The sequence below is a fragment of the Ceratotherium simum genome, chromosome 29 (genome assembly GCF_057802395.1).
Source record: "Ceratotherium simum simum isolate JZ-2026a chromosome 29, ASM5780239v1, whole genome shotgun sequence".
Lineage (NCBI taxonomy): Eukaryota > Metazoa > Chordata > Mammalia > Perissodactyla > Rhinocerotidae > Ceratotherium > Ceratotherium simum.
This window is the reverse complement of record NC_141928.1, coordinates 18,205,355-18,224,803: the sequence shown is the minus strand read 5'-3', so window position 1 is coordinate 18,224,803 and position 19,449 is coordinate 18,205,355. Positions and strand designations below refer to the sequence as shown.

At 39.3% G+C, this 19,449-nt stretch overlaps 1 long non-coding RNA gene across 11 annotated transcripts in view; it reads right to left on the bottom strand.

Moving 5' to 3' along the window:
• LOC147913219 (uncharacterized) overlaps positions 1-19,449 on the bottom strand; it is a 421,589-nt gene that overhangs the window by 196,322 nt on the left and 205,818 nt on the right. The window contains exon 4 of one of the 11 annotated variants that reach the window (XR_015548926.1): positions 4,527-4,674. The exons of the other annotated variants lie outside the window; for them this stretch is intronic. This is a non-coding gene — a long non-coding RNA (uncharacterized LOC147913219). The remainder of the gene's footprint in view (positions 1-4,526; positions 4,675-19,449) is intronic. 11 annotated transcript variants of the gene reach the window in all.

Here is a 19,449-nt window from a genome sequence, read left to right as displayed (position 1 = left end):
AAGATAGAATTGGTACTATGAATGTAAACAGGATACAGGTATGTTAAAAAAAAAGGAAAGAGAAAGCTAATACATTTTAACACCCAATTCATATATTATATTAAAGACTGTGTCTAATTCAGAGTCAAAGATCTTACACTTGTGATTAAGAATTTTGAACAATTTCAGGGGCCAGCCTGGTGGTGTACTGGTTAAGTTCACGTGCTCTTCTTCAGCAGCCTGGAGTTCATGGGTTTGAATCCCAGGCACAGACCTATACACCACTCATCAAGCCATCCTGTGGTGGTGTCCCACATACAAAATAGAGGAAGATTGGCACAGATATTAGCTCAGGAACAATATTCCTCACAAAAAAGAAAAAAAAAAAAAGAATTTTGAACAATTTCAGATTTCTTTAGAAAGATATGAACCCCAAATGAAGCACTGAGTGAGTTGTTTCCACTCAGAAATCAGATCCCCAACCCTGCTCTCCTCTCATCTCACTGACTCTCTGACTTCCACCATATGAACACTGCCTGTTTCCCTCTTTCTGAACTGACCTCCCTGACGCAAAGTCATCATCCGCTTAAACTTGTGGCCTCTGCCAGGCACATCCTGCTCAACTGCCCCTGTCCCATCTACAAGCTCGAGTGTCAATCAATCTCAATAATTATATACAGAAAAGAAAGATGGAATCCTACCACCAGCTTAATTCAATCACAGTGGACCTTGGAGCCTAAGATAGGTAAGGCCATAGATTGAACTCATGCTTACAGAGTAATATGAAGGGATATAGAAGATTAGGGGACAATAGCTCCTAATGACAACATTTCTCCCAAATGCCAAGGGAGATGTTGTGTCAAACTCATTTCTTTCAATTGATTGGAGAATTTTAAAAACACTTGTCATAAGAAAACACAGAAAAGAATGGGGTTAATTCATCCACTGCCCAACACTTCTACATGTGTCCCTAGCACGTGTGTAGAAATTCCTGGCCACCACTGTGTCCTTCTTTAGTGACTGTTCTCCTCTTAGCCCCAGCTCTGATTCCTTTTGAAGTGTTCCATATTCAAAAGTCCTCAGCTGCCTCTGTGCCTAGCACAGTGCCTGATGCATCAGATGTGCTCAATAAATGCTTGATTATGTCTTTGGTAGAAGACATGACTTTGGTACAAGTCGAAAAAACGACAAATATTGCAATGGAGAATAATTATGACAGTTTTTACCCTTTCTCAGCATATGATCATCGCAATCATCTCATAGCATTATTGCAAGAGTGAACTGAGACAATGCTCCTAAAATTGCTTATAACAATGACTATATGTTTTAAATTATTATTTCAAGGATTCAGTTTCTATTCAATCCTTTCTAAACCTCCTCCAATCAAGACCACTACTTCTTTTACAAGGGTTGACATTGTCCTTTGTTTTGAGTTACAGCTGATGCATTTTCTAAAATATGGGGATATTTGCAATAACTGGAACACTTTGTTTGACAGAAAAACTATGGTGGCCAAAGACTGATCAAAGTGAAGTTTCCTGTGTTTTGTGCTGATTGCACCCATCTCCCCGCAATTCATATGTTGAAGTCTTACCTCCAGTACTTCAGGATGTGACTGTATTTGGAAATAGGGTCTATAAAAAGATAATTTAGTTAAAATGAGGTCATGAGAGTGGGCCCTAATCCAATATGACTTGTGTCTTTATAAAAAGAAGAGATTAGGACACAGACACACACAGAGGGAAGACCATGTGAAGACACAGGGAGAGGATGACCATCTACAAGCCAAGAGGCTCACAAGAAACCAACGTGGCGGACACCTTGATGTCAGACTTCCAGCCTCCAGAATTGGGGGAAAATAAATTTCTGTTTTTTAATCCTCCCCATCTGTGGTAGTTTATTATGGCAGCTCTAGCAAACGAATATATCCCAAGACAGCTGGGGTGTCTAAGCAGAAAGAGTCAGGAAACCTAGATGCAAACTGTGGCACTGCCGCTAGGTCCCAGAGTAACTTGGAGAAAGATTTCTCAGGACTGGGAAGCTAGAACTCCAGACAGTCTTACAGCTGGATTCAAGATTCACCTTCATCATCAGCCAAGTGACTAGTCTCCGGGAACTTCAGTTTCTTCTGTAGAGGAGGAAACAAGCAACCTACTTCACAAAGTTTATGTGAGAATTCATTGTAAAACTGCCTTTCAAGTAAATTGTGCCATACTGAATATATACTATTAAATAGTAGCTATTATTATTACTACTACTAATATTATTATCATTACTTTATCTCTCTATGCCTCCATTTTAATATTTGTAAAATAGGATACCCCTGTCTAACTAGCACTTTTGGTGTGAAGAGCAAATGCATTAGTGTTAATGAAAGAATATTCCTGTGATGTGCCAAGGGTGGTGGGGGGAGTGGTCTTCCCCAAGTACAGGGAGTAGCTGGTGTGTCCTTTGTAGAGAATTTAAAGACAATAATACAGCTGAATAAATTTGTTCTCCTTTAACGATGTCAGTGATGAAATATACTTGGGGTGCTTCTCTCCCACCACCTCCAGTGAGATTGTAAACTAAAATGAGCCAAATCAAAATGAGATTAAAAAATGATTGTTATAATTACATGCTCTTCACATTCTTCTGAACACTTTAAGTGCTAAGCTAAGCACTTGACAAATTCTCTTGTTCAATCTGTAGGCTCACCCTATAGAGTGGGTTTTAAAAGGGAAAGTAAGGTGCCCAAGGTCACAAAGCACACCATAAGGCGTGCATTGGAAGCCAAGGATTCCAATTCCAGAGCTAAACTGGTTTTATAACAGTCTTCATCATGATTTAGGGAAGAACTGTATTCCTCCCTCTTCCTTCCTGGACAACGTGCAAACAAGGAGGAAGCATCTTACATGCTTATCTGGACCCCATATGTAGCCTGCAAATCTCCCACCTGATCTTGGTGGTTGTCATTCTTGATGCATCCTATTCACGCTGGCCCACTGTCTGGATCTCATTCATTTGGTGATTTATGGACCATGTCAGTGTAATTTAGTGTCTTAATGCTCCTAGTCAAGGACCATCGAATGTCTTCTAAAGCCTCTGATGTCCTTCAGAGAGAAAGAAGTAGAACTCAAGTATTAGCAGCTTTCGTGATCTTTAGATGAAAGGAAAAGGTATATTGGGCAAAGAGTCAATAGATCTGGGCCCCTGGCTCTGCAACTTATTAGCAGTATGACTCTGCATATGTCCGTTCCCTCCTCTGACCTCTGTATCACAATAGCTGCCACTCTGTTTTGCTTTTGCCTTGTTTACAGGTTTGTCTTTTTCTCTGGGTCATGAGAACCTACAAAAATAAAATACAATCCTGTCTAAAAATTATCTCTGTTTGTTTATTTGAGATCCTTAGAATCTAGAGAGGTGTGTGGCCATTAATTGATAGTCTGTGAATATTTGATAAACAAATGCATTAATGAATGGAGGTAGACAAAGTTCCTTTAAGACAAGTGCATGAATGGGCTTACTGGGGTCTGAAGTTACATGGAAACCTGAGTGTGTATATGGATAGTTCTGGGGAACGGGCTCAGAATTTCATCTTATTTTCAGGACTCCTGACTAAAAGTATGAATGTGATTGTATATTTTGGAATAAGGAGAATGATATCATGAAATAAAGGCACAAAGTGTGGGATTAGAATATGCTTAACACAAAAGGATGTTTCAGAAGTCACGAATAAGATCAAAATTTCTCCTGGCAGGAATACCCTAGAAGGGAAGGAGGTATACTTTTATTTTGCATTCCTGCGGCTTTCAAATATATATCAGAATCTTGAATCTAAAAGGAACCCTAGAGTTTACCTGCTTTGGTTTGTTCAGTTGAGGAAACAGTGGCTCAGAGAGGAGAAAGGACTTGTTAAAGATCAAACAGCTAATTGAGCTCAAGTCTTCTGATCCTTTTTTTCACCACACCAATTCTTTCTAGGATTTTCCCCCAAATAGTGGAATTGTTTCTTTAATTAAATATATTACCTATGGAACCCCAATATGAAAACTGAAATAATGAAATTTTTCTCGTTGAAGAAGGTCTTGGGGCTGTGGAACTGAAATATATTCCTTAAAGTCTGGGATCTGAAAATACTAGTTTGAAATCTACTGGGCTAATCCATGCTAGCTTTCATAATATTTTCAATGCAAATTAAAAATGCAAATCAGTTAAGAAAACTCTGGCATGATTATTAAACGTATGTATCCTTGCAGAAGAGAAATTGAAGGATACTCCCAGTCTAAAGCTCACCTTTAAAGACATAGAGGCACAGAATGTACCCCCTCGTCTCCCAGCAAAGATTTCCAGCAATATGTCCTTGGTCCCTGCACAAGCTGTCAGAGCAGACAATTGCCCGCATGGATGATGGATGACATTTCTTAGATTTTTACTTACCCTCAGCAGTCTTTGGCATGATATATAAAATGTCTGTTTTTTGGTTCCTGTCTCAGTCTTTTCTTGCTTGTTTATATAAGGGATGGTGTAACTTGTGGAGATTATCATTGTTCAGAGATGCCACTTACTTGGTCTTTCCAGTCTTGTCAATAGAATGGTGATGAGAAAGCCATGCTGGGTCCAGATTCATTCTTCTTCAACAGGACCCAAGGAGGACACTGAGTGGGCCAGCCTTCAACATAGACCAGTCCCTTCCACAGCAATACTTGTCTGAATCTGTTTCCATATTGATCATTGCAGGATAGGAGAAAAGGAAGCCTTTATTCTTGTATACCACAAGAATGATTTTTCAAATGATTTTTCTCACCATCTTACCTGACCCAGCTAAAAACCCTTTAACAGGCCCTCCTTGCCCTCAGAATAAAGTATAAATTTCTTAGCATGGATTTCAAGGCCCTTCCAGGTCTGTTCCCTGCCCACACCTTTAGCATCCTTCTCAGCCAATTCTCTAGTTCAATCTTTTCCCAAGCCACACACGGTCTCCTTCTCTACCTTTAAGACACTGTCTCGCTTTCACCTCTGGTCCTGAATATGTGCTATTTTTTCTACTTGAACACTTATTTCTGCTTCCCTACCTCCTTCTGTCTTCTAGTCTTAGATTAAAGTTCACCTTCCTCAGGAATCCTCCCTGACCCCCATTGAGCATGTCAGGGTCCTCTCCTTTGCACCCTTCCCATCACATTGACACACTGATGGGAATGGGTTGCTTCATTTTCTATATTTCCTATTAGATGGGAAGTTTCATGGGGGTGGACAATATGGTAATCTTTCTCATAGGTATCCCCAGAGAGTCCTGCCAAGACCCTGAAGAGTCAATAAATATTTATATTTTAAACAGTTAATGAATGAGTTATTGGGTATGAAGCTTAGGCAAAATGGAGGCAGGGACATTCAAGATCAAGACCAGAAATAAATGTCTAGATGGCAGCTGCAGAGCATGAGCTGAAAAGCCAGCTGTTGGTAGCAGCCAGTTGAAGCCATCAGATCAAAAGAAGAAGTCACAAACAGTTCAGACTAAGAAGTAACAAAGGTTCCCTGTGAAAATGGTACCCTAGACTGGGGAGCCAGGGTAGATAATGAAGCTATGGGGGATAAGAACTACAACCAACAGTCTCACCTAACATCTGGCTAATTCTACCATACTGTGTCTTTGTTACCTGGAATTGCTTTTATTGGTTCATGCAAGCTGAGTGTTTTCTAGGATGGCTTAAAAGCCTCTCCCAATACCTGTTGATAACTTTTAGGCCTTTTCTCAGAGACTGTGTGATGAAGATAAATCAAGGGCTATATTTGTACAATCCAATTGGGCTCAACAATTGACTTATCTCTGTCATTGTGTGATCTACCTTTGTAAATTTAGTAGCCTGGGAGTGACAGAGAACAATGTGCTGGCCCTGAATTATAATAAGATGGAGGTTCCCCTTCTCCTGCCAGAAGTCTGATGGCCACTGAATTCGTATCAAAGATTGCTTTGAATTTGAACTAAATCTTTGAGAGTATCATCAATGTAACCTCAATTATTAGTCCCAATGTTAAACTTGCATTTGCATTATGGAGACACAAAAAGAGAAAAGATTATATATATAAACTGTATATATATAATTATATATGTATTGTATATGTTATATATATAATTGTATTATATTAAATCTTTGTTGTGTATCCCTCTGAGATATATTTCCATAACATGGAAATTTTAGAGAAATAACCTGATTAATTTTTGTCTTCATGTATGCAGGATACACTGAGAATTTTACTGCAGTAATCATGGTATTTCACGTAATAAGTTTCTTCCAGACCTTATACTCAGTGCTTCCATGAGTCTGAACTATATGCTTTCCCTGCTAATAGAAGGTTTATCACATGACTGATTTCCTTAGTATTGTGTCTGCAAAACCGTTAGTAGCTATTAATCCAAGCCTTTTTCCTTTTTGTTTTAAAAACTCATGTTTCTCCAAGGAAAATTCAATGCACTTAATCCTCATTGATTGGCATTTAGTGCAGCAAGAAGATGTTTTGTGAGAACTCTGAGTGTCTAACCAGCAGTTTGATCAATTTGTTCTGCTTCTTGTCATGCTAATCATATTTTGCCCCTGGAAACCATGTTTCCCCTGAAGTCTTCTAACTTCATTTAGAGCCACTGTCATTTCTAATTTGACAGTGGAGAAACTGAGGCATGAACTATTGACTATCCTAGTTTAGTCAGTGTTATTCACAGCTCTGGGCTACTGGAATTCCTACACAACTAAATTTCATCTTTTCCTTTTAAAATAAAAAGTGTTTTTAATCTTTATAATGCCTCTACCCTTTGTGACCTTGAAACAGTTATTTGAGTTTCAAGATCCCTAAGCCTTAATTCCTTCTCTTGTAAAATAGAGGAAATAATATTTACCACAAGGAGTTTTTATAAAAATGTATTAGATTGATTTATGAGAAGGGACCCAGTGTAGTGTCAGGAATATAATAAATGTTCAGGAAATATGGCCGGAAGGTGAGAATAAAGAAGGAGAAGGAGTGAGGGTAGAGAAGACACACTCTGAGAACTTCCTAAGACAGCGTTCTCCATATCTAGTATAAGTTCCACCTGAATCAATGTTGTCTAGAGTGTTTTTAAAAATATAGATTCTTATGGACCATTTAAGACCAACTAAATCAAATTAATGGAGGTATGACCCATACATCTGCATTTTAACCTTCTCTCCCACACATGATGCCTGTGCACACTTGGATGACTAGTGTTTGGAAGTCTATAGGTGATGCTGTAAACTTTTCATTGAGAGTACTAAAAGCCCAGGAGGTCCTAAGCAGAGGAACTTAACTGAGTAGATAGGAAATTTTAAGGGACCTGGAATTGACTAGGTGGTGAGGTACTCAGCTAAAGGAAGAGAGGATATTTTGTGAAATTCTACCTAGAGTGACCTTGGGAGGCAGTCGCAGGAGATGGGAAACATCTAGTCTAGCAGGTACTTGTGAGTGGGTAGGTTTCAGGAATTGCTTAGATCCCTGTTTCCAAATCCATGGACTTCCCAATGACGGAAAAGGATGTTGGTTCTGGCACAATGTTGGATCAGTCCTTCCGTAGAAAAGGAAGTGACTGAAAAAGGTTGCAGTCCTCTATTGGCTCTGTAGTTTGATTCAGCATAATTCTCCTTTCTGCTGTTCTGTCCTGATGTTATGTCTCATCTCTTGTGTTTGGTTTTCTCCATTTTCTTGACTTTGTTCCCAAATTCAGTGCCTCTTCTTAAGAACCTAAGGAAGAAACTCCTGTCTGCTTTTTATACCAGGAACATTTGTATTTCTAGATAATTTGCTTTTGTCGCAAGTAAATTCAATTGGTTGACTAAACTAGTTTCCCTTTTCTATTTGACTCCCAGGAAACTTAGAAAAAAATTCATGAACACCATTAACAGATGCCTAATTTACTAGAGTGTAATGTTTATCCCTATTTCTTGTTCACCCAATTATACATGCTATATTATAATATTTTATATGTCTTTGAATGCAACTTTTAGGGGTTTTTTTTTGCACTAATAGTGTATAACTAAATACTTGAATGAATAGTTAAATCCCCATCTTGTACACTAGTTTATACAATTGAACCTCTGTCTAGTTCCCAGTGTTGATAATTCCCAAATCACAGCCTAGATAGAGTCTTCTTTTGCTTTTAAGTAAAGGAAGTAAATTCAGAGAGCATAAGCAAAAATCAGAGAATTTATTATAAGGATATTGGAATGGCTTGTGTAACCCACGGTCAGTTCCATAAGTGGACTCTCAGGAAAGACTAGAACAGTGGTTCCCAAAGTGCCCATCAAGGGACGAATGGATAAAGAAGCTGTGGTATATATACACAATGGAATACTACTCAGCCATAAGAAACGATGAAATCCAGCCATTTGTGACATCATGGATGGACATTGAGGGTATAATGCAAAGTGAAATAAGTCAGAGGGAGAAGGTCAAATACCGTATGATTTCCTTCATTAAGTAGTAGATAATAACAACAATAAACAAACACATAGGGACAGAGATTGGATTGGTGGTTACCTGAGGGGAAGGGGGGAGGGAGGAGGGTGAAAGGGATAATTCAGTACATGTGTGGTGATGGGTTGTAATTGGTATTTTGGTGGTGAACATGATGTAGTCCATGCAGAAATTGAAGTACAATGATGTACACCTGAAATTTTTACAATGTTATAAACCAATGTTACTGCAATAAACAAAAAATTTATATATAAAAAAAAAAAAAGAACAGTGGTTCCAAACATATCTGTCCATTGGAATCACTTTTGAGAGATTTAACAATACCAATACCTGTGCCCCATCTTCATAGATTGTAATTTAATTGATCTATAGTGTGATCCAGGCTTTGGAGTTTTTAAAAGATCCCCAGCTGATTCTAATGGGTAGACAGATTTAGAAACCACTGAATTAGAAGTAGAACCTGGAAAGTCGTCAGGACTCTTTTTCTTATTTTATGACTGGATTTCTGCTTAATTTTTTCTCTGTCTGGATAGAAGCCTTTTCAGCCTCTTGACCCATATAGTGAAAAATATGGCCACAACTCAGCTCCCACTTTTTCATGTTATGGGACTCACCACTAAGAGATCCTCAGTCCCAATTCCACATTCCAATGACCAAGGATTGGATTGGCCCATCATAGATCTAATTGTTGTTCCATAGACAAGTGCTGGGATTGTGAGCAGGGTAACTGTTCAAACATGGATACTACTTGCCCAGTCCCGTAGATTAGAGAAGGGACCAGTTTCTAGAGAAGGTGAGGTTACTGTGATCTGGGAAGACACTAATGAAATGTGTACATTTTTATGCAGGGCCCCTGCTAAGGCATAAGAAATCATCCTGTGGTTGACTACATTCCTGATTCTCTACATGTGGACTCCCCTGGGCTCCATCTGTCTACTGTGGTGTCTCTGGATTAGAGTCGTGGCCAATGAGAATTGAAATGATCATAAGAAGCATTTACTCAGTGCTTATTAAGGACCAGGCAATGCACTAAAGATTTTAAGTAGCTATTACTTTAAATTTTCACAAGACTTCTGTGGAGTAGCACTATTATCTCCATTTTGTGGATGAGGAAACTAGTCATAGAGAGGTTAAGACCTGACCAAAGACCTTTCAAATTAAAAATGGTGGTGCCAAGTTTTGAAGAAGGCTGACTGATACCCGAGCTGCAGTTCTTAACTGTTTATAGTACTGTGGAAACAACTGCTCTCTCTTCAGAGAAAGTTCCAGGAAAACCCAACCACACACCAGTGGTAACTGAATTCCCCTAGTCATCACAGTCTGAAACACCCCTGGGAGCCCAGACCAGAGTTTCCAGAGTTTCCACAGCAGTGTGTTGGACCAGATCTTTCGACCAGTCTCTGATAGTCAATCGACTTACTCAATTGGAAACATCCAAGGTTGAAGAAATTATAGGCCCAATATATTAGGGGCCTGATCTATTTGAAAGCACATGGGTCAATTCCCACCCTCAGTACCTACACTACCTCTTCTATAATCATTTTACAGAATGAAGGCCCAGAGACTCAGTAAAGCTAAGTGTCTTATTCATAGTCATGGAGTATGTGGAAAATTCTTAAACTTTAGCAAAAAGGCTCCATGAGATAAAGTTAGTTCTACTGGATAAATTACCTTGAGTACAGCTTTGGTTCTGAGCTGTAAAGATAGATTTTATTTGCCTGCAAATTAACACAAACAGGATTTCCCCTGTTGTTATTTGTGGGAACAAATCCCCAAACAGCCCCAGGTGGCTAACGCCCATCCCTGGAAGAGTTCACACTCAACTCTGCCCCCATTGGCTTGTTCAGTGCACCTCTGGGTTGAGCTGCCTCTTGCAATGTTTGATAATTAAATGCTAATTTGTTGGTGTGCTCCTCCGTTTACTTTATAGTTGTTTTCTTATATATATTGTTATTACTTTCATTAATAATTAAAATTTACCAAGCTGTTTCCAAGAAGCATGTCTTCATTGGAAATAAAAAAGAAATAACAAGTAATTGTTACCACTGTACGATATAGAGATGCTCTCATCTCTCTATCTCATGGTGTTTCTAAGGTCTGTATGAAGAGCCCCTTATGTCTCCATCATATTGGCCCCATATCTCTGCTTACTGTTTAAAGTCTGTTGTATATGAAGTTACCATGAGTTATTCCCATCAATACTCTTGCCTCTAACCAGAGGAGGATACTGTGTACCTTCCAATAGGAAGTGTTAGTTTCTCTCACTATCTTGAATTAGAGAGCTCATCTTAGTGTCTTATTAAAGTACTTTTATTTATTTATTTTTTCTCCAGTAATGAATGCCATGTGAGTAATAGCTGTACCGGTCGCTGAAGGAGGGAATCAGGCCACATTGGAAGTTTCTCATCTGCTGCATATTACTAAAGGTATTGCAAACTGTGTGGTACCATCTGCATTGATTGTATACTATAAGCTGCAGCTGTGCCTCCTCACTGAGCATTTAACTAAGATCTGTTTGTGGATACCCACAATTAGCATATCCAAATAGCCTGATCATCTCTCCAAGCCATTTAACCTCATTATGCATATTGAACTGCACTGCTACAGTTCTTCTGCCAACATAAAACCTGTGTGTTGGGTCTGCATCGAGTCTTCATGCCTTAATGATTATTGGTGCTTACAATACCATCTCATTTTTTTCTTACTTCCTATGGCAGAAACTGCTCATTTTTCACCCAAATCTAATCTCCCCATCTTTATAATAATTTAGTTCAAGTTGAGCCCATGGCTGCCCAGTTAGAGGCTCCATTTTACAACTGGGTGTAGCCATGGAAACTAAGTTATTGACAATGGAATGTAGGAAAAAGTCACATGTGTGCCTTCTGCCTCACTTGGCTTAAATGAAAATAATTGATCTTGACTTCACAACTTCCCTTTGCTGTCGGCTGGAACATGGATGAACCTGTGACCCAGCTCCAAATGTACAGACAAGGATAGTAATAATGAAGGAGCAAGAAGATGCAAAGAACCTGGGTCCCTGTATAACTGCATGGAATAGAGTTACTCCCAACCTTAAATGCCTGTCTGATGATGTTACATGAGAGGTTCTATGTTATTTTTTGTTTTTTTGAGGGAGAGTGGCCCTGCGCTAACATCTGTTGCCAATCTTCCTCTTTTTCTTTTTTCTGCCCAAAGGCCCGGTACATAGTTGTGTATCATGGTTGTAGAGTTGTAGCTCTTCTACATGGGACACTGCCTCAGCATGGCTTGATGAGTGGTGAGCAGGTCCACGCCCAGGATCTGAACTGGTGGACCATGGGCCGCTGAAGCAGCATGTGTGAACTTAACCACTACATCACTGGGCCGGCCCCAGAGCTTCCATGTTCTTAATGTCTTTTAAATGCGGGGTCCCTTTCTTGCAGCAGCCAAACATTTATCTTAAATAATACACTCTTTGAAACTTGATAAAAACATAATATTTTTACCTATTTAACTAACTTGATTCTCACACTAATGACGAGAGGGAGACATTTGTTGTTGATTATCTGTGTTATAGGAATTAGGGAAATAAGGCTCATAGACGTTAGTTGATTTGCAGGCTGCTGGGTAATGCGGTAGATCTGGAACTTGCAGTGCCTCTGACACAAAGGCAGAAGGTCTTGTCCATACACTATATAATCTCTGCTCTGTGTAAGTTGCAGTTTAAGATACAGTGAGATTTGGGAAGCAAAATAAGAGTTTTCTGTCCCAGAGAAGAGATTGACATTTATATAATTAGCTCTGGTACTGAAAAGGAAGTGACATAATTGTAAGAAATGTAGATATAAAATTGCATGAGGATTCAAAGGTAGAAGGATTAGTGATCGGGGACATTTGGGTAAAGCTCTACAGAGAAGATAGACTTTGAACCAAGTCTCAAAGGATGGGACATAGATGAATAACTACAATGTGGCAGGGAAATGTATTTCAGGCAGACGGGAAACCTAATAAGCAAAGGCAAGAAGGCGTCCAATAAATGTAGATGTCATGATGTTGGGAGGTAGCCACATGTCACTGGAGGTACTTGAGGTTTGTAGACAGATGCAGTTTTCAATTTTACCTCTGTGGGATACTAGCCATGTGACTTTGGGCAAGTTGTTTAGCTTCTCTCGGTGTCTCCATTCCTTCTTCTGTGAAATGGAGGCAATAAAATCTACCTAAAAAAAATCTATATTCATATGTCATTTGCCCATTGGAAAAAACCTATGTTAATATGCCTTTTGCCAATTGTTACTCCATTAGCATGGCTTAGCTATTTTAAGTCATTTCTTTCTCGAATCTCTGGCATGAGTGCCTGCTTACCCGTGTGCTGACTTGGATTGTCTATAAAGATAACATAGGCACAGAATCTACTTGATGCAAGGTAAGGATTCCAGAATTTTTTTGTGTTAAATAAGGAAATGAATTAAACTAATAAATAAATACCTCAGGTGATACCTAGAACTCAGCTTCTTATATCATCAATCTCATTTTTGTATTTTCATATGTAAATCCTCAATTTCTTGCTTCCTTCCTTTACATCTTGGCAGGGTCTCTGCTTGCATATATTTTATTATTATTATTATTATTTTATTTTATTATTATTATCTGTGCTCTGAGTAAACCCTAGAAGATGTTTTCCCTCCTCTCATACTTTACATAACACTCCTAAGTGAAAAGAGATTACATCTATCTTTCTGAAAGTTGGGTTTGAAGAGGATTCAGCAATCCTTTTTATTTGCCCAGTCAATGTTAAAACCATCATCTTTTGCAGCTGCTATTTTCTTTTGTGCCACTGTTGGAATCATTTTTAGAAGAGCGATAACCGAGGTTAAGCCTCTGTTTCCTGTAACACACGCAGCCAGAAGTGATGCCATACAGTGGTGAGTTTGTACTGGGTCTGAGACCAGATGGTCCAGGTACTTAAGCATTCAGAGGAGGAGATATGGGAGAGTGGAATCATTTGCAATTACCTGCAGCATCAGCAACAATCCATTTTTTTTATTTGTCTACGTTGTTTTTAGTATTATTACAGTTTTCCTAGAAAATATATCTTTCCCAGTCAATAGACTGAAGGAACCAGAGGAAGGATATCTATTTTATTTTTGTTTGTTTCCTTCCCAGATTTCTTCTCCCATTATGGCTTTTAAATGAGTCAATGAAAACAATGATGTCTAAATGTAGTTTACTTGCACTCTTGAGCTCTTCTTGGAAAAACTCATAACGATGGTTCTTAAAATATATGACTCATGGATTTCATTGAGAAAAATCAAGTGAGTTCCCAAAATACAGGAGTACAAACAATTTCAAGGTGTTCCCCTTTCCTAAAAGAACCTAACCCTGTTGTTGCCCTGGTCTGCCACTAGTGAGCTGTGTGACCTTGTTTAATGTTCTCATTTTCCATCTTAAAACTAAATTGTGCTTACTGGTAAAATGAAGAATTTGGACTAGATGATTTCAAAAGCTTGTTTTAGAGCTGTTGTTCTACGAAGCAAAACAAGATAAACTGTAAATATACAGGGACTGGGCAGGTGGCAAATAAATGCACTGTGGATCTCAGAAGCTTAGGGATGTTCAGTGACATGCCAGGTTAGACTAGAACCTGAGTAGCTAGGCCTTTGTTCCCCCTCAGTGATGGTAATCTATGTAGTGTCTTGTGTTTGAGAGAGCAATGCTTGAATCTTCCTGCAGTCTTTAGCATGGTGTTCAAAAATTCCACAATGCGTGAATCTCACATTCAATTTTCTGCATCATCTTTCACCACTATTGCCCCAATTGCTTACATTCATGCCCCATCAGAACAACATCGTCATGCCTCCATTCTGTTTTGCACTCTTCTGTCCACAAGTCCCTGTCTATGTCATTCCTTTTGCCTGTAACATCTTACCCGTCAAGCACCAAGGGTGAATATTTTATTCATTTCCCATATCCTCTGATTTTGCAGATTTAACACTCCATTGTTTTTGTGTTTTACGTAGTTTGATCAGTAAAGAATGCATGACTTGGGTTGGAGAGCTGGGGCAAACTTGTGACAATAGAAATGTCTTACCCATCTCTGGAGTTTGGTCACGGTAGTTGTATGGACAACGGTGGCAGGAAAGTTCATGTGCCCAAAAGTTAGATAAGGAAGTAAGAATTCAAAGACTGTTTGGTGTGGAAAGTCAGTACTAACAAGGGCACAATTGGAATTTATTATTCTTAGTGATCATGATATTACCATTTCTTGAGTTTTTCTTATAAACAAAATAGCTAGGTTAATATTTTACTAAATTATTAACTTTCTAAAGCCAAGGTACATTTTTGTATCCTGGTCCTGCTATTGCTAGCTGTGTGACCTTTGACAAATAACTTTTCTGGGTCTCAGATTTTTATTTTTTATTATTTTGTAAATGAGAATAATAAAACATACCTCCTAGGGTTGTTGTAAGCAAAAGTGGCAGCAGGGCTGGACCAACGCTTTGTCCTGGACACTGTGGTTCTTCAAAAATGTTAAAGAGCGAGCCGATAGAAAGTTCTCAATGAATCATCATCATCATCATCCCATTATTATTATCATTGTTAGTCTGCATGTCAGTCTTATGAGATAAGAATAGTTACTATTGTTAAAAGATGAAGTGAGGCATATTAAAAATTTTAAGATTTTATTTAAGCAAAAATCAATTGGAATTGGGCAGCACCAAACTGGAAGTAGTTAGGAGTGCTTTTACAGAGTACTTTTAGTTTGTTAGGAAACAAAGTAAAGAAATGATTGGTTGGCTATAGCTTAGAGCCTAGTTGGCTGTTTGTGATTGGTTGTCTTTAGGTGTCAATTTTGTAACCTTGAGGCATTGACAGGCTTAGATTTGGGCTTGCTTTCATAGACTCCCACAACATTAGAGCCACCTCAGTCTAATGGCCTCTTTGTTTAACTAACTTAACACTATCCACATTTTACAAGTAGAAAAAACTTTACTAATTACACTAAGTTTTTCAGTGAATAAATGATGTGTTTGAGCTGGGTAAAGATGAGCAGGTTCAAACACATAATTTTCTAGGAAAGTTGGAGGATCCGTGCTGGAGCTTTTATTTCCTGCTCTTGTCCCAGCAGATCCTGGAAGAGAGCAGGAGGCTGTAGCACAGCATCCTAGAAAATAAGACCCCAACACACTCACCGAGTCCAGCCCTGGCCATCCTGCCTGGAGTGAGCCTATGAGACTCACTTCCCCCAGGCTTCAAGCTGAAACCAACTTCCCAGGTCGGAAGCTTGGAACTCAACTGGGCCGCTTAGCACTGAGATTCTTTTCCTGCTGATCAATTCTGACCTTTTGTTTTGAAGTTTAAAAGCCTCCAAAGCCTCCTTGGACATCAAATAGCTCTTACCAAATGCCATTTGGGCAATTTAAATGCAAATGAATCGGCAATATTAGGGCTGCTTCCAGTTAACTTGCTTGTGCTTTCCCGAACATAAGAGGAAGATAGGCTGGAGCGACCCTTTGTCCTGGACTGTGTGGTGTCAATGTAAAATTGCACTGGACATTTGTTAAAAATAGGGCTACTGTAGTAGGCAAAAGAGACTTCAGTACAGGACTGAGCTCAACTCTGCTGAAACAAAAGGCAGGAGCGTTTTTTTAGGACTGGGGTGAGTTAGTGGAAAATTACTGGAAGACATTGGAGAGAAGTTGGTCAAGGTGATTAGGCCATCTCTCTTGAGCGTTGTTTGTCCCTTTGAAGGTAGACCCCTACCCTCCCTAAGAGACCAGGAGATGGGGTGCTATCTTCCTAGATGATTACATTTCAAAGCAATGGCTCCCAGGTCCTTGAGGGAAGACATTTTTGGATTGTAAAATGGCAAGAGGCTGGGAGAAGATTCACATCTCAAAGGGGCACAGAAAGAATTTACAACTACAAGTTTTCTAAAGAAAACGCTCTAAGGAAAAGGAGGTCAGGGGCCTCTAGTCAGGAACAAACCTGTCTAAATTTAGTCAAGCTGATGGGAATGTTAAAGCTATCTTGGTCAGTGGTCTTCAAAAACCTTAAAAAAAATCAATTCAAGACATTGGACACTCAGCCTCTGAATCTAGCCTGCTTTGGTTTCAAAACAAGTAGAAGTGAGGATTTTCATCCTAGAAAAGTGTATAATAAAGGCACATAGCCAGAAAGAGATGTAAGTCTGGAGGAAAGGGGAAGAAATCAGATTTCTAGTTTTGTCTTTGCTGCTAATTATGTGGGTGGCCTTGGCAAATGACATTCCTCTTTCTGGGCCTCAGTTTCCTCATCTGTAAAACGAAGCAACTGACCTCTATGGATCTCTAAGGGGGCATTTCAGATCTTATATTTTATTTTCTGTGATTATATGACTCTGTGGAACTCTGATGAGGAGAAAAACACTTCAGGAAGATAGCTGCATCTCTTTGAGGAATAAAACTCTTTCTCTTCAAAATCTCTTAAGTGGACCTCATGAAAGGTTATAAAAGGAAGGACTGGTATCAGCTGACTGGAAGAAGTTAAAACTGAGGGACCCAAACTCCTCTGAGTACAAAAATTCCTTTAACAGGGAGTTTTGTTTCCTCTTGGTTTCCTAAGAAAGTTATTAGGGCCCAGAAATTTGGCAAAGGTGATAATAATGTTAACAGCTTACAGTCTTCTGGCATTTTGGGGAATGTTCCAGGCACTCAGTATTTTACCTATATGAACGCATTTAATCCTTAACACAGCCCCTTGCAATAGATCCTATTATCCCCATTTTACAGATGAAGAAACTTACTCAAATTCTCACAACTAGAAAGTGATGACCCTAAAATACAACCCCAGGTAGCCTGACTCCAGGCAGCGTGGCAAAGCCCATATGTAGCACAGACCATAAAGCTAGGTCCCAGGCCAGGAATTACTGGGCCAGAAACCAATAAGAGATTCCTGTGGAGAGAAAGGGGAATGAGCTTCTCATGAATTTTAGCTGCAATGATTTCTAGTATCCAGTTTTAAGTTTCTCTTTCTTGGTGCTTTCTTTCCTCTTCATTATCCCTAAACTTTCGGAAAAAGAAGTAGACTTCTTCAGAGGCATTGGGTTAGAGGTGCTAGAGGCCTGAAGCATTGGAGGTCAAGCTTATGCATGGACTGAAGCTGAGCCAGGAGAGAAGAGGGATGAAGTTGAGTGAGGAGAGAGAGAGAGAGAGAGGCCATGAAGATGATGGCAGGACGTAGGGCAGTCACTGTGAAGAAGTGGGGAATAGAGGTCGTCCAGAGCAAATGAAGAAACAGTCGAGAAAAGGAGTTTGAATTGGAAGGTGACAAGCAGCCCACAGGATCATTTAAGAACCACCACCACCACTACTCAGGAAATAGTTAGAATTATAAGAAGAATCCTGTGTTCCCCGAAATTATGTGATATGGAGTCTACCCCTCCCCGCCTGTAGGAAGAATGGGTGGCTTCAGGATGCTCTGGATTTTGGGACATTTAGGTTACAGGCCACCTCTCCATCCCTGGAACCGTATTGCACAATACACTTTCTCAATCCTCCTTGGTCTTCAAAGATCAGTTCAGATCTAGTTGCTCATCATAAAGATTTTCTTATCCTTCCAGTAGACATTGATCTCTGCTTTCTTTGAACTCCAAGAAGCTCTTAGAGGCTAAACCTCCCAATCTAGCCCTTGTTCTAATTTTGCATTGTAAATTAACTGCTTGATGTAAGGCAGGAATTTCTCTCAGTCTGAAACAGAGACCTTGTCTTGATCTCATTTCCTTTTGCAAATCATCTAGCACCAGACTGAGCACATTCTAGGAGCATCAAATCCATTTGCTCATGCAGTTTGCTCTGGCATTTTAACAGAATCCACGTAACACTTTACAAGATTTTCACAAACTGCTGTTAAATTAGATGGCTCCTACAGTCTTATCCTTAATCCAATGAAAGATATGTGGTACATTTTTGCTTACATGTGCCAAACTCCTCTCTCTCTCTCTGTCTCTCTGTCTCTGTCTCTGTCTCTGTCTCTGTCTCTGTCTCTATCTCTGTCTCTCTCCCTGCAAGATAGATATATGACAATTAAGATGATTTAACATCAGGAGCATGGATATAGGATACATGTCCTTGTGGCAGATCTGCCAGCATTTGGAAGTTGAGCGCAAGGGAAACATGGAAACGCAATCTTTTCTGTATGCAAAGTGTGCTTTGGTTTAGCATAATGCATTGTGCTTCAGGTGCCAAGTTCCAGACACAAGGAGAATTAATGGAATAACATCGGTAAAGGGCTTTAGACTCCTCAGAGGAAGTTCCCCAGCCTCATTAAAGGTAATATTATTCCAGTTATAGAGTTTAGTTAAAAACAACAAAATAATATTTTCCTGTCTTTATTGCTAATTTCTCCAGGCTTGGCAAAGCAAGCTGTGCTCTGCATTCATAAGCTCTATCATCCTTGTGGATCACAGAATTGTACCCCAGAATGGCCTGTACCAGGGTACCTATGAGTGGGAATTGTGGAGATATATTGTAGCATGCATTTTCTGAATACTTTTGTGCATATAGCTCTTATCACTCTGCACTTTATTATCTATGAATATATTTGTGTTTCCTATTGAATTATCAATGTCTTGGAGGCAAGAGACCTTATTGTCTTGTCACTGATGTGTTCCCAGGGACTAGCACAATGTCTGGCACAAAGTAGGAGTGTCATAAATAAGTCATGAATGAATGCACATTTACTCAATAAAAATCAAGACTGAGAGAGAGAGAGACTGAAGGAATCTAGAGATCCCAACCAACCTCTACATTTTGATAGGAAGAACCTATCAGCTTACAGGAAAGGATGTCAGAATGTTAATTTATATCTTCCAGCTTCCACTCTAAGCAATCTAAATTCACCAAAATGTACACATTTCAATGGTGGGCACCAAAGACCATATATTGACCTATTAAGCCCTTGATGCTCTGGCTTCTGATTGTTTCTTTGGTCTTATCTTCTACCACTCTCTGATTCCAGACTTATTCTGGTCCAGCCACTATGATCTTGTACTTC